Raw genomic sequence first — 14,060 nt, forward strand, 5'->3', positions numbered from 1 at the left:
ATTGGAGAGCTCTAGACGAGCATCGGGTCCCTACTCCAGGTCCTGGTGAGATTATTCTTTTCGTCTCTTTTATCCGTGCCGGTCTCTGCCTTCCTGCTTCTGCTTTTCTTCACCGATTTCTCAACTATTTTGGGATTAGCCTGAACCATCTTGCTCCCAATGCTGTCCTTCATCTTTCTATTTTCATTCATCTTTGTGAAACTTTCCTTGGAATTCCTCCTTCTCTTTCTCTCTTTCATTACTTCTTTTGCCTGAAGCCACAACCCCGCCATGATGACACCAATGTTCTTGGTGGCTACGGGATTCAGTTTTGCCAGGGTCTTAAGAGAAAATTCTTTGACTATGACCTGGTTGATTCTGTGAGGGATTGGCGTGCTGACTGGTTTTATGCCGCCAACTTGATTCCTCCCCTTTCTGTTCATTCTAGATCTGGTCCCTTGGTTAATGACTGATGGGAAAAGAATCCTATGACGATGGTTGAGGTCCAGGCGATCAAGCCATTTCTTGAGAGGATTTGTACTCTAAAATAGCAAGGCTTGACTGGCTTTGGGATTATTTCTAGTTTTCTTTGCCACCGAGTTCAACCTCTAAAGGAGCGAGAAAACTATGATTTTGAGTACTCTAGGGTCGAGGACCCTTCTCATATGGTCCCTGCCCTTGAGTTGACTGATGAGGAGGTGCTCGAGCGTCTTCAGAAGATGCTGAAAGGAGTAAGCGTCATCCCTCTTGCTGTCCTTGAGTACAGTGCTAACAACCCATCCCCTGCTGTGAGTTGTTCTTTTCTTATGTGGGTACTTTTGAATGTCTTTTGTTGTATCCACTTTTTGTTTAATCTTCCTTGTCTTGTTGTTTTACTCTTTTATAGGAATTGGGGCGTAATTTCACTGATCCAATTCCCCTTGATGATTTCCTTGCAAATGTGGAGGCTGGGCGTAATCTTGCTGGGGCGTCCTTGACCAATAAGTTTCAGACCACCACAATATTTCTTGGCGTTTCTTCCGCAAACCTTGATGTATATGTAGAGTATGTTCCTCATCTAGATCCTCAAGCTCCTCATACTTTCGGAAAGAGGGGGCGAGCGTATAGTTCTTCTTCTGCTCCATCTACTACCAAGAAGTCTCGTCAGTCGAGTACTCGTCCAGGTACTCTAGTTGTAGCTAGCATGCTCTTAGGTGAGCATATTAATATGCTCTGTCCTTTTGTTGTTTGTTTTTATCTTTGATTGAGTACTTTTGTCCTTTTTTAGCTGGTGCTATGGTGGCCTTGGTCGAGAGTGAGGAAGAAGAGGATGATGGTGCCACCCTCATTACTCATCGGTGAGTTCTTTTCTTGCTTTCCTGTTGTTGAACCCCTCTTTTTGTTTTGACTTTGGTCTTGTTCTCTTGTAGTAAGCGGTCATCGGGTTCAAGTTCTTCTGGGGCTCCAGTACCGGCCGCGCCGCTCCCGTCGTAGGGTGGCGGTGATGTTTTTGCCGCTATAGTTCCCCCTCTTAGGTCCTCTATTGGTTTTCTGAAGAAGAGGGTAGCTGAGTGAGTGATTCTTTGTCATGCTTCTTTACTTCTGTTTTCTTTTTCCTGACTCATATTCTTATTGTTGAGTTTAATTATCATCTTGCAGACCCTCGCCTTCTCTTATTCCTCAGCCGCCCTCTTGTTAGCCCTCTGTTGCGCCCTCGCATACTGAGTCAAAGGACTCAGAAAGTACGGTCGGTGAGGTGGCCATGAGGGAGATGGGGCCCCCTGGTGGTCATGCTGCTTCGGATCTGCTAACTCTAGGGGTGACCATGGCTGTGGGAGTGGATCCATCTGAGGAGGTAGCCGGGGCTTCCCAGGATATGGCCCTGGTTCTTCCTTCTTTGCCTACGCTAGCTTCTCCTTCTACCTCTCTTGGTACCGGTGCTCCGTGTTTGGATGATGATGTGTTGCATCAATTTGATGCTACTCATCGGTTGTCAAAGCTAACCACCATCTGGGGAAGCTTGTCGACCCTTGCGACTTCTTTTGGGGAAAAGCTCTAGGTAAGTTTTTCTGAAGTTCTTTCTTTGGATGTTCATTTTTTCTGTCCTTATGTCTTGTTTTTCTCTCTCTCTTTTATCAGTCTTTTTCTCATGATCATACCGGCTTCTTTTTCTCGTCTGAAACCGAGAAAAAGTTGTCTTCTGAGGTGAGTACCCTAAAGGTAGAGCTTGACCTCTGTCGGGCCGAGTTGGAGACCGAGCGTCAGACGCATCAGAAGGAGGAGAAGGCTCTCCGTGCCTAGGTAATTGAGGCAGAAAAGTAGAGGGATGCAGCTGCCCAAGAGGCCTTGAAAAATGTGGAGGACATGAAGAAAGAGTGCACTAGTATTGCGAGTTCTTTTTTGTTTTCTTTTGTATTCAAACTTGCCTTTCTGCTGACTTGTTTTTTGTTGCCTAGCCTAGCTCTCCGAGTTGAAAAGCAGAAGCTCTCGGAGGGTATCGAGGAGATGAAGACACTTGTTTGTACTAACCACAACAAGGCTGAGGAGATAATTACTCGAGCTGAAGAAGAACTCACGCTTGCTAAGTTGATTAGGTGTGGAGCTAACAGGGATCTTGTGCAGGCCCAAAAAACTATCGAAGCTTTGACTGGCAAGTTGGCGATGGCTACTGAGAACTAGAATGCTTTGTGGAAATCCTTTTGGTCAGTAGCCGATCTTCTCCAGACTTCAACGGATGATGGTCAATCTTGGGCTCAGTTTATTCCCCAAGTGCCAACCCGTTTCCAGGAGTTCGTGAAGAGGTGCGCCCAACTGTGTACCAAGAATGTTCTTGCCCAGGTTCGGGTTCTTTCTCTAGAGTTTCCTTTGTCTAAGGTTGCTAATGAAGTTGAGAGTCAAGAATACCTAGATGCTATTGAGAAGGTGGAGCCCGAGGTCGAAGACTCAGCCAAGAGGATTGTTGATAATCTTAACATTGATATCTCTTCTCCTGATGACAATGTTGATGTAATTGACCTTTGTGCTCCAGCTTCTATAATAGAACACCAAACTTCTTTTTGAATGAAGATTGAATGAAGATTCTTTATTTTTTGTTGATGTCTTCTTGATCTGTCGAGTGCTTTTATGGCTTTCATTTGTGCCGGGTAAACAACTCGATATATGTAGGTCGTTGTTTTGATAGACTTTCTTGATTTGACGAGTGCTTGTCTGGCTTTCGTCTGTGACTTGTAAGCAACTTTGCCTATATTTCTTTGTCTTTTAAACAATCTAGTTTAGGTAGATCATTGTCTTGACAAACTTTCTTGATCTATCGAGTGCTTTTCTAGCTTTTGTTTGTGCCATGTAAACAACTTGGTATAGATCTTTGTGTTCTTGTTAGTGTTGAAAAGACTTAGGACCGGCGATCTCAAGTATCTTCAGCTTCTTCTTTTCGGCTTAACTCGGGATGTGGTCATTATTTGGTCCTTTCCCTAGTTGCAAAAACATCCTAGGATCGACAATCAGCCCCTGAGCACTTCATGGTTGAGTTCTAGAAGCCTCGTCTTATTCCTTCAGGTTCTGCCGAGTAGGTACGAACGTCGTCTGAGTGCTTTCCTGAGCAAAACCGTGTAGCGCTTGTTCCTTCAGGTTCTACCGAGTAGGTACGAATGTCGTCTGAGTGCTTTCTTGAGCAAAACCATGTAGCGCTTCTTGGGATCTTATGAGTGTGGCCCCCGAGCCTCTTGCTATTTGGAACAAGGAGCTAGAGGGTCTTGCGCAGGCTTAATTTCAGTCATTTTGCTTTTTGGTTCGGGTGTCAGCTTATTAGCTACCCTCATCGGCGGGCTCAAGCATCTTTTCAGCTCTTTTGCTCTCGGCTGGTATGCTCAGGCGTATTTTCAGCCATTTTGCTTTTTGGTTCGGGTGTTAGCTTATTAGCTACCCTCATCGACGGGCTCAAGCATCTTTTCAGCTCTTTTGCTCTCGGCCAGTATGCTCAGGCGTATTTTCAGCCATTTTGCTTTTTGGTTCGGGTGTTTAGCTTATTAGCTACCCTCATCGGCGGGCTCAAGCATCTTTTCAGCTCTTTTGCTCTCGGCCGGTATGCTCAGGTGTATTTTCAGCCATTTTGCTTTTTGGTTCAGGTGTTAGCTTATTAGCTACCCTCATCGGTGGGCTCAAGCATCTTTTCAGCTCTTTTGCTCTCGGCCGGTATGCTTAGGCGTATTTTCAGCCATTTTGCTTTTTGGTTTGGGTGTTAGCTTATTAGCTACCCTCATCGGTGGGCTCAAGCATCTTTTCAGCTCTTTTGCTCTCGGCCGGTATGCTCATTGGAAACAACTCGGAGAAAGCCATAATAAGACATATGTTGTCGAGAAAGAACCATCTTTATTGATCAAGAACATTGATACGTCATAATAGTACATATGTTGTCGAGGAGCACCATCTTTATTGATCATGAACATTGATCTCTTGTGGCTTGTATACATATTCTTCCTTGAGTTGTTTTCATGCGTAGAATCTTCTTAGCTGGCTGATGTACCATGTATTGTTGATTTCTTTTCCATCTTCAGTTATCAACTTGTATGTACCTAGTCCAGTGACTTTTGTGATGATAAAAGGATCTTCCTATGGACTGAGTAGTTTATGGCGTCCGTCAGTTTTTTGTATTCTTCTTAGTACTAGGTCTCTGACTTGTAATGATCGAGGCTGGGTATTCTTGTTGTAGTGGCGTCTTAATCCTTGGAGGTATCTTGCTGATTAAAGGGTAGCGTTTACTCTGACTTCTTTTGTACTATCGAGCTCTAATCTTCGGGTTTGTTCTGCTTCTCCTTCGTCATATTGTTCTATCCTTGGTGACATCTAGATCAAGTCAGCAGGTAGTATGGCTTCTGATTCGTAAACTAGGAAAAAAGGTGAGTATCCGGTGGCTCTGCTTATTTGAGTATGTAGCCCCCATACGACCTTGGGTAATTCTTCAATCCATTTTGATCCATAGTCCACTAGTTCTTCATACAATCTTGGTTTTAATCCGGCTAGTATGAGTTCATTAGCCCTTTCTACCTATCCGTTGGCCTCTGGATGTGCGATTGATGTGTAATCTATTCTAAAGCCGCAGTTCTGTGCCCAACTTTGGAATTCTGTGGCTGTGAAGGGAGAACCCAAATCTATTATGATTCGATTAGGCATGCCAAAGCGGTGCATAATGTCTTGGATAAACTCAACTGCTTTGGCTGCACTATATTTTGCGAGTGGTTTGTATTCAATCCACTTGGTAAACTTGTCAATTGCTACGAAGATGTACTCGAAACTACCTTTTGCTTTCTTGAGAGGTCCTACTTGATCCAGCCCCCAGCAGGAGAAAGGCCAAGCGGGTGGGATGCAGATGAGATTGTGGGCTGGCACATGAGCTTGTCTTGTGAATATTTGACAACCTTTGCATCTTCTGACAAGTTCTTCTACGTCTTTCAAAGTGGTTGGCCAGTAGAATCTGGTGCGGAATGCTTTGCCGACTAGTGTTCTTGAAGCGGCGTGATTTCCACAGCAACCTAAGTGTATTTCGTCTAGGATCTCTTTGCCCTCTTCAAATGAGACACATTTTAGGAGTACTCCTAATGATGCGGCTCTTCTGTAGAGTTTGTTTCCCACTAGGATGTTGTTCTTGCTTCTGCGAACAACTCGGGTAGCTTCCTCTTTTTCCGCTAGCAACTTATTCTCTTTGATGTAATCAATAAAAACCTAGGTCCATGAAGTGGTGATTACCAAAATATGGGTACCTTTAGCTAAGATTTTAGGGGTTATCTCACCGGGTTGTTTGATAGAGGGAGCTGATAACTCCTCTATGAATACACTGGGTGGGACCTTCGCCCTGTCTAATCCAAGCTTGGCGAGGACGTCTGCCGCAATATTAGAATCACGCAGGACATGTAGAATTTCTAATCCTTGAAAATGTTTTTTGAGCTTTCGTATTTCAGCACAGTAAGCGCCCATGTTTTCTTTGGTGTAGTCCTAATCTTTGTTGACTTGATTGATGACTACTGCTGAATCGCCGTAAATGAGTAAATGCTTGATTCCAAGGGTAATTGCCACTCGTAGCCCATGGATGAGGGCTTCGTATTCTGCTTCATTGTTTGTAGCTTGCCATAATATCTAAAGGACGTACTTGAGTTGTTTTCCGTCTGGAGAAATGAGGAGAACGCATGCATCGGCTCCGCCTAGCTTGAGTGATCCATCAAAGTTCATCTTCCAATGATCAAGGATGGTATTTGACATAGGTTGTTGAATTTCTGTCCACTCGGCAATAAAATCAGCTAGGGCTTGAGATTTAATTGCCTTCTATGGGGTGAAATGGGTATTGAGAGCACCAAGTTCAACTGCCCACTTAGACATGCGCCCTGTTGCATCTCTATTGTGTAGGATGTCTCTGAGTGGGAAATCTGTCACTACGGTAATCTTGTAGCTTTCAAAATAGTGGCGAAGCTTGTGTGAAGTGATCAGGAGGGCGTAGAGTAGTTTTTGCACATGCGGGTACCGGATTTCTTATTCTGACAGTACTTCGCTGATGTAGTACACGGGTGTAACACCCAAAATTCTACTACAAATTAGCAATTAAATTCTTGCCCTTTTAATACATTTTTTAGGTATTTCTAACTTAGGCCAAATAATAAATATTGTATAAATAAAATAAACTATAAGTTTAGAAACTTGTTTGTTGCATTCATGCCGAATCATATGGTTTTTGATTGAGTGTAGGGCTAGATGATTTGAAATTGAATTCAAAACTTATTTGAATTTGGCTTAAAATGGAAATGGAGAAAATAGATTTGGAAAAAGGAATTTATTTTGAAAGATCCATCTTATTCCCTTTTCAGCCCAATCGAATTCAGCCCAGCCCTTCTTCTTTTTTCTTCCCCGCGCTGGCCTTTCACGGCGGCCTGTCTCGGTGGCTTGCCCCGCACTAGCGCACTGGCCCGTGGCCTTTTTCCTGCTGCTGCGTGTGGCCTAGCCTACTGCCAGCCTGCCTTGTTCCCTCTCCCACGTGTGGCCTTTCCTTTTCCCCGCACCAGCGCGCTAGCCCGCACCCCCACGTGGCCCAGCCTGCTGCTCGCCCACACGCGCGCATCAGCTCGGTAGCCCAGCCAGGCGCACTGGCCCGCCCAGCCTTCATCGCCGAGGCACCCGTCAGCTCTCTCCCTCACTGCCCCATGGGACCCACCCATCAGCGCGGCCTTTCCTTCTTCCTCGCGCTGCTCCTTCCCTTCTCTGCCCAACGATGGCGCAGCCCCGATCGGCAAGCCTCCGCGCCCATATGGAAGGCCATCGGCGCCCATGCAAGGAAAGCGCCAATCTGCCCCGCTCCCCTTCCTTGTACGTCGTAGCCTCGCCTGCCTATAAAACCCGAGCCGCACCCCTTCTTCCTTCCCCATTCTCTGTTCGCCGCTCTAGTCGCCACCGCCACCCCATAGTCGCTGCTCCAGTGCCCAAAACTCGACGCCGACGCTGCTTGGAGCTCCGCCGTTGTCCTCCGCGCCTGTAGGTACCGCCGTCTCTCAGTTTTTGTCATGGTTTGCTTGGATTTCACCTCACCCATACCTCCCTCTCTCTCCAGTCATCGCCGCAGCCGTCAACCACCCCTACCGAGCCTCCCTAGACGCCGCAACCACCTCCGGACGCTTCACGGTGAGTTTCTCCACCTCCCCGTGCCCTTCGTTCATGATTTGGCGCCCTAGACAGCCGTACTGGCAACACCAGTTCGCACCGGCCATGGTGCCACCGACATCCTTCTCTTCCCCGGTGAGCCACTGCCCTACCCTCACCCCTACGCCATCGGATTTTGAATGAGTGCTCGAGATTGCGTACCCCTTCGGGGTTAAGTGGCCGGTCCACCGTGGACTCGTGGACCCGGCGCACCGTGCCTGCGTCAGCACGCCCACGCACATGTGGTGCACCGCACCAATCACGGGCAGCCACGTGTCGCCCTGGTCAATAGTCGGGTCAAACCCCCAGTCAAACCCGCGCCCGTTTTGCAGTTTAGCCCCCACATTTTGAAGTAATCGACCCGCGGTCCGATTTAGTTCAAAATAAATACAAATCAGCCCTGTTTTTATTCGTTCAAGTCCCTGTTGTTTCCAAAAATACTATGCCCAGTCCAAAATTCATTTAAATTCAGATTTTAATTGTTTTAATTCAAAAAATAGGTTTAGTTTATTTACAGAATTGCCATTACATCTTATTTCGTGCATAACTTTCATGTTTTAAGTCCGATTTGAGTGATTCTTTTGCTCACGTGTTCGTAGCAATGCATAGAATAGTTTTGTAAGATTTTCAACTTATGTTTTCACTGTTTGGTGTACTGTTCTAATGGAAGTCTATCTTGTATGCATGTAATGATTGGAATGATGTTTGATTGATGATGGGATCACGATTAGAGGGTGAGCCATTTGAGGTGACTGAGGACCCCCAGTAGGATCAGCAGTACTCTCAGGACGACTTTGAGGAAGGCAAGTGTACCAAAGGCACCTTGTTACCTATGAACTACTACCACTTACATTCATGCATGTGTTTAATTTGAATTGTCTTTAAGGACTTTACCTAGATAATTCCTTGTACCACATATCCTTGATACCTAGGTTTATTGGGTAGGCATTTTGGATAGATGCTGCAGCGCTTAACGTGAAGTAATTGTTAAACATGATTAAAGGCTATATGCAATGTGATAAAATGGAACTTTTTAGCAACAGATAGCGGGCTGGAGTACGGGGTTGAGTACTCTAGTGCCTCTCCATAAGGACTTAATCCTGAAGCGGCAACCTAGGAGGGACCATACAACCCCGAGTGTCACATGGCTCTGACTTTAACCTATTATCTAGATTGTACTAGCTCGTCTGTAGCTCTAGTAAGGGGTAAGAGGGTATCTTTCCTTTTTCTATTAGGGTGTGCACCGTGCTGCGATGCCCACGCGTGCCATTCCTTTGTAGCTATGACCTGTTAGTGCAACTAGCTAAGGGTTTCATAGTGAAACTCTACCACACTTCCTAGGAAGAGGTGTAGTGGGTCTCGCAAACCCCGGCATTGGGAATCATGGCTCGGTGGGTAAAGATGTACAATTTCTGTAGAAATAATTAACATGTTATAACAGCCGTGCTCACGGATACGAGCAGTCTAGATCCTTCGAGATTAGTGGTTACTGTGGATGATGGATGGATGGGATATGAGATAAAGCTTGATGATACTTTAATACCACTTGGGAATTGGGACTGTTCATTAAAGTAGTAATTCAGGATGCTAAAATTTGATCAACTAAAATTGCGAACCGCAGTCAAACAGTGTCAAGCCTTTTTGAGCCTCATAGATCCCTTTGTTATACTTGCTAAGCATGGTGAGCTTACACTTGCTTTACATCCAATGAAAATCCCAAATGGGTAACAGATAATGGATATGAAGAGTTTCCGAAGGATGTCCAGGACTACTAGGGAGACGTTCACCAGTTGGAGTCCCTATGGCAGTTGGGCTAGTTATTCCGCTGTGATTGTAATAATATTGCCTTTGAGCAAACTTTGTATTTACTTTATGATGAGATATGCGATGTAATAAGTACTTTACTTTAATACTATTGCAATTTGTGATATATGTGTGTGTTTGGACATCCTGGGCGCACATATATGAGTACTTGGTTTTGCTATGCAAAATTGGGTACGACAAATTGGTATCAGAGCTATAACTGACTGTAGGACGAACAACCTAGATAGAAATGGACGTTTCTAGGATTTCATTATCTTTATTTTACTACTTTTACTTTGCTATAAAATTTTTGCTTATATTCTATTCTTTATCTGTTGCCAAAAATTATTTTGTTCTAATACTCAACCTTTTCATTCTTGTAGATGGCCCGTACCAAGCAGACCCCGCGCAAGAGGACCATCCTGATGCCCACTAGGAGGACCAGGTTCACTTTGGGCAAGCGTGTCCCGGCACATCTTGTGGAGGCTCTAAGGAACCAAGAGGAGGAACCACCTGTGGAGGTGCCCATGGGGGAACCTCTGGAGGACTTGTTGGAGGATCCAATGGATGAAGAAACAGAAGAGGGACCCATGTTCGAGGGACCCATTGAGATAGAGGAGTCTAAGGAAGATCCCGAGGAAGTGCAGGAACAAGGTGGCCAGGAGGGAGCTGGTGACCCCGATGATGGAGATGGTTCTGATGATTCTGATGCTGATGAAGGTGATGATGGTGGAGATGGTGGAGACGGTGGAGATGGCGGAGACGATGGAGACAGTGGAGATGATGGGGGTGATGACAATGATGATGATCACAATGCACTGTTGGCTTAGGGATGGACTGCGGAGATCCACTATGACTTGGAGGGTGATGGCTACTACCACCCTAGGCTTCTCGCACTTGTGCATTGCTACCACCCCGGAGGCACTGTTCAGTACAGGACGGAGCATTGGACCCACCCTGACTACACCGGCTTCTGGGAGACAGAAGTGTACATCCGAGAGGGGACTCGGGTGCGCTACATCCACCGCGCCGCCACTTCACGACTCACACGTGTGGCCATCATTAGGGATGCAGCTCAACAGGTGTTGATGGTCAACCGCGACCGTCACTTCGACGACATCGCCTAGGAGGACGATCGCTATCTTCCCCGCCGTCGGAGCGGACAGTCTACATGCAACATCACTGCACCACTTGGAGAGGCAAACCTGAGGCTGAGGCCTACCCTATTGTGCTTGGCTGAGACCCACACTAACTTGGATCAGGCCCTAGATGAGCTCGATGTCATGGGGAGGGCCTACATGCAGCTGGCCCGTGAGAACGCTACATTGAAGCAGTAGCTAGGAGGTCCAGATGTAGAAGATTCAGGAGTACCCGCTCAGTCGCCCCCGAGGACCAGAGGAGAGTCTGGAGACCCCAGCACCAGCACCAACATCGACCCGTACCCATAGGAGAGTCTTAAAAATATGTAATAAGCACGCGTAGCTACGCGAGAGAGTATTTAGTTTCTTCTTTTAATGGTTGGACAAGTGTTAGTTGCATGGTTGGATGTTTATCATTATGAATAATGTTTGATTTGGATCTTTGATATGATTGTGATGACTTGTGGGCATGTCCACGGTCATTTAGTTAAGGTTAAGGTTGAAGGATATTATGAATAAATAGTTGGGTTTCGTTTTATCATGCTGTCCATTCTGTATCATTCGGAGCAGTCTGTTTTTATCAGTTCGTATCTCATAATCTAGATGTTCAAAGATCATGAAATTTTTATGGAGATAAGTAGGCTTCAACATCTTTCTTTTGGCTCTGGAATCACCTCAATAGCTATTATAAATTGTGAGATACAGCTGTTGTAAGTTGAAGATTCTGTGCTGTCAGAGTTCTGGAACAGTACTTCTTATCGTCTGTATTTGACTAAGTAAACGTCAGAATCTGAAAAAGTGTTCTAAACGAAAGTTGTAGAGAATTTCATAAGCTTTCCAGAAAGGTAAAATATGCAATCATATGATAAACAGAGAGTGAGGTATGCTCGTTTTACAGCACTGCTGTTATCCAACTCGCTGGAAAAGTTCAGAACAAATATCTTCTTGCATACCCTACATATATCTCTTGTCTACACCTACTCTTGTTACACCAGTATCTTGTAAGAGTTATATGCTTGGACATGTGAGACTTATATGATGCCTCTACAGATGGTGAACACCAAGAGGAACAACCAGGGAGGCAAGGAACCGCCGCCACCACCCCCAGTCACCATGGAGCAGCTGATGATGATGCAGACCCAGTTGCTTCAACAGATGGCCCAGAACATGCAGAACATGGGGCAAGGGAATGGGAATGCACCCCCTCATGTCAGAGATAAGAGGGGAGAGTTCCTGAAAGGACACCCACCTGTATTCAAGCACTCTACCGACCCACTCCAAGCTGATGATTGGCTACATGCCATTGAGAGGCAACTGGAGATTGCCCAATGTGATGAAAGGGAGAAGGTTTTGTATGCTTTTGGACAGTTGCAGGGAGCTGCACAGGATTGGTGGGACTCATTCCGCTTCGGCCGCACCGAAGCTAATCCCATCACTTGGGCTGAGTTCCGCAGTGCCTTTCGCACTCACCACGTACCTGCAGGACTAATGAAGCTGAAGAAGGAGTTCTTGGCTCTCAAGCAAGGGAGCATGACTGTTGCTGAATATCATGACAAGTTTATACAATTGTCACGATATGCACCTACTGAGGTAGACGAGGATGGAAAGAGGCAGGAGCTATTTATGGAGGGCTTGAATGATGGTCTCCAGTACCAGCTGTTGTCTCATACCTTTGCTAACTTCCAGCAGCTGGTGGACAAAGCTTTAGTGATTGAGAACAAGCGCCGCCAGATGGAGGACAAAAAGAGGAAATTTCAAGGACAGCAATCTGAGAGCAACTCTCGCTTCCGTACCAACCCTCAACAAGCTCAACCTCAGTAGCCCTATCAAGGTCAGACAGGTCCCAACTGCAACCAGTAGCAGCAGCGTGCACAGCAGCAGCAGCAGCAGTAGTATAAGGCACCAGCTCAGCACCAGCAGCAGCCCAACATTGTACCGGTGAGGAATAATGCCCCCAATGCTCCGTAGAGGAATGGCACACCAAAAGCGCCAAATGCAGTTAATGACAACAAATGCTTCAATTGTGGAGAGCCGGGATATTACTCCAATAGATGTCCCAAGAAGATGGCTAACTCATAGCAGAACTATGTTCGGGGAAAGGTGAACCATGTGACTGCTGAAATAGCTCAGGAGGCACCGGATGTGGTGATCGGTACGTTTCCGGTCAACTCAAACTCAGCTACAGTACTTTTTGATTCTGGTGCTTCGCATTCCTTCATAACATATATATTCATAAAGAAGCATGGTATTCCAGTAAGTGTTATGAAGAAACACATGTTAGTAAGCTCACCTGGTGGGGTAATGAAAGCAGAGTGGATATGCTTAGCTGCTAGTCTCAGCATAAGGGGGGTAGAATTTCAAGCAAATCTTGTAGTCATAAATTCCATCGATATCGATGTCATCTTGGGTATGGATTGGCTAAGGTTGCAGAAAGCAGTTATTAATTGTGGTAATAGTTCTGTGAATCTTATCACTTCAACTGGAGAAGAAGTGGTGTATGTGGCAACTCAGTCAGCTGCAGAAATCTGCCGGGTTAATCAGTTGGAAGGCACAACCCTAGAAGATATAAGGATAGTAAATGAGTACCTAGATGTCTTCCCTAAGGAATTGCCAAGTATGCCACCTGACCGAGACATCGAGTTTATAATTGAACTTTTACCTAGAACTGCACCCATAGCTAAGAGACCCTATAGAATGGGAGTGAATGAATTAGCAAAACTTAAGAAACAACTAAGGGAATTGTTAGATAAGGGTTATGTTCAACCTAGTTCATCACCATGGGGTGCACCAGTACTATTTGTAGAAAAGAAGGATGGTACACAAAGGATGTGCATAGACTATAGGTCACTCAATGAGGTCACAATTAAGAACAAGTACCCAGTACCTAGAATTGATGACCTATTTGACCAATTGAAAGGGGCTTGTGTGTTTTCCAAGATTGATCTTCGATCCGGATACCATCAGTTGAGGATAAGGCATACTGACATCCCCAAGACTGCCTTTGTGACCCGTTATGGACTGTATGAGTTCACAGTCATGTCTTTTGGTCTGACAAATGCACCTGCTTACTTCATGTATCTGATGAACAAAGTGTTCATGGAGTACCTTGACAAGTTTGTCGTCGTGTTCATTGATGACGTACTAGTGTATTCTAAGAATGAAGAAGAACATGAAGGACATTTGAGATTGGTGTTGCAGAAGCTTAGAGAACATCAACTTTATGCCAAGTTTAGCAAATGTGAGTTCTGGCTAAAAGAAGTATCTTTCCTTGGTCACATAATCTCTAATGGAGGAGTAGCAGTAGATCCCAAGAAGGTTAGAGATGTGTTGAGTTGGAAGCCACCTAAAGATGTTAGTGAGATTCAGAGTTTTCTGGGTATGGCTGGGTATTATAGGAGATTCATCGAGGGATTCTCTAAGTTAGCCAAGCCCATGACTGCGTTGTTAGAGAAGAATGCCAAATTTGTATCGACTAAGCAATGT

The sequence above is a fragment of the Miscanthus floridulus genome, chromosome 3, assembly GCF_019320115.1.
Source record: "Miscanthus floridulus cultivar M001 chromosome 3, ASM1932011v1, whole genome shotgun sequence".
In the NCBI taxonomy this organism is placed as follows: domain Eukaryota; kingdom Viridiplantae; phylum Streptophyta; class Magnoliopsida; order Poales; family Poaceae; genus Miscanthus; species Miscanthus floridulus.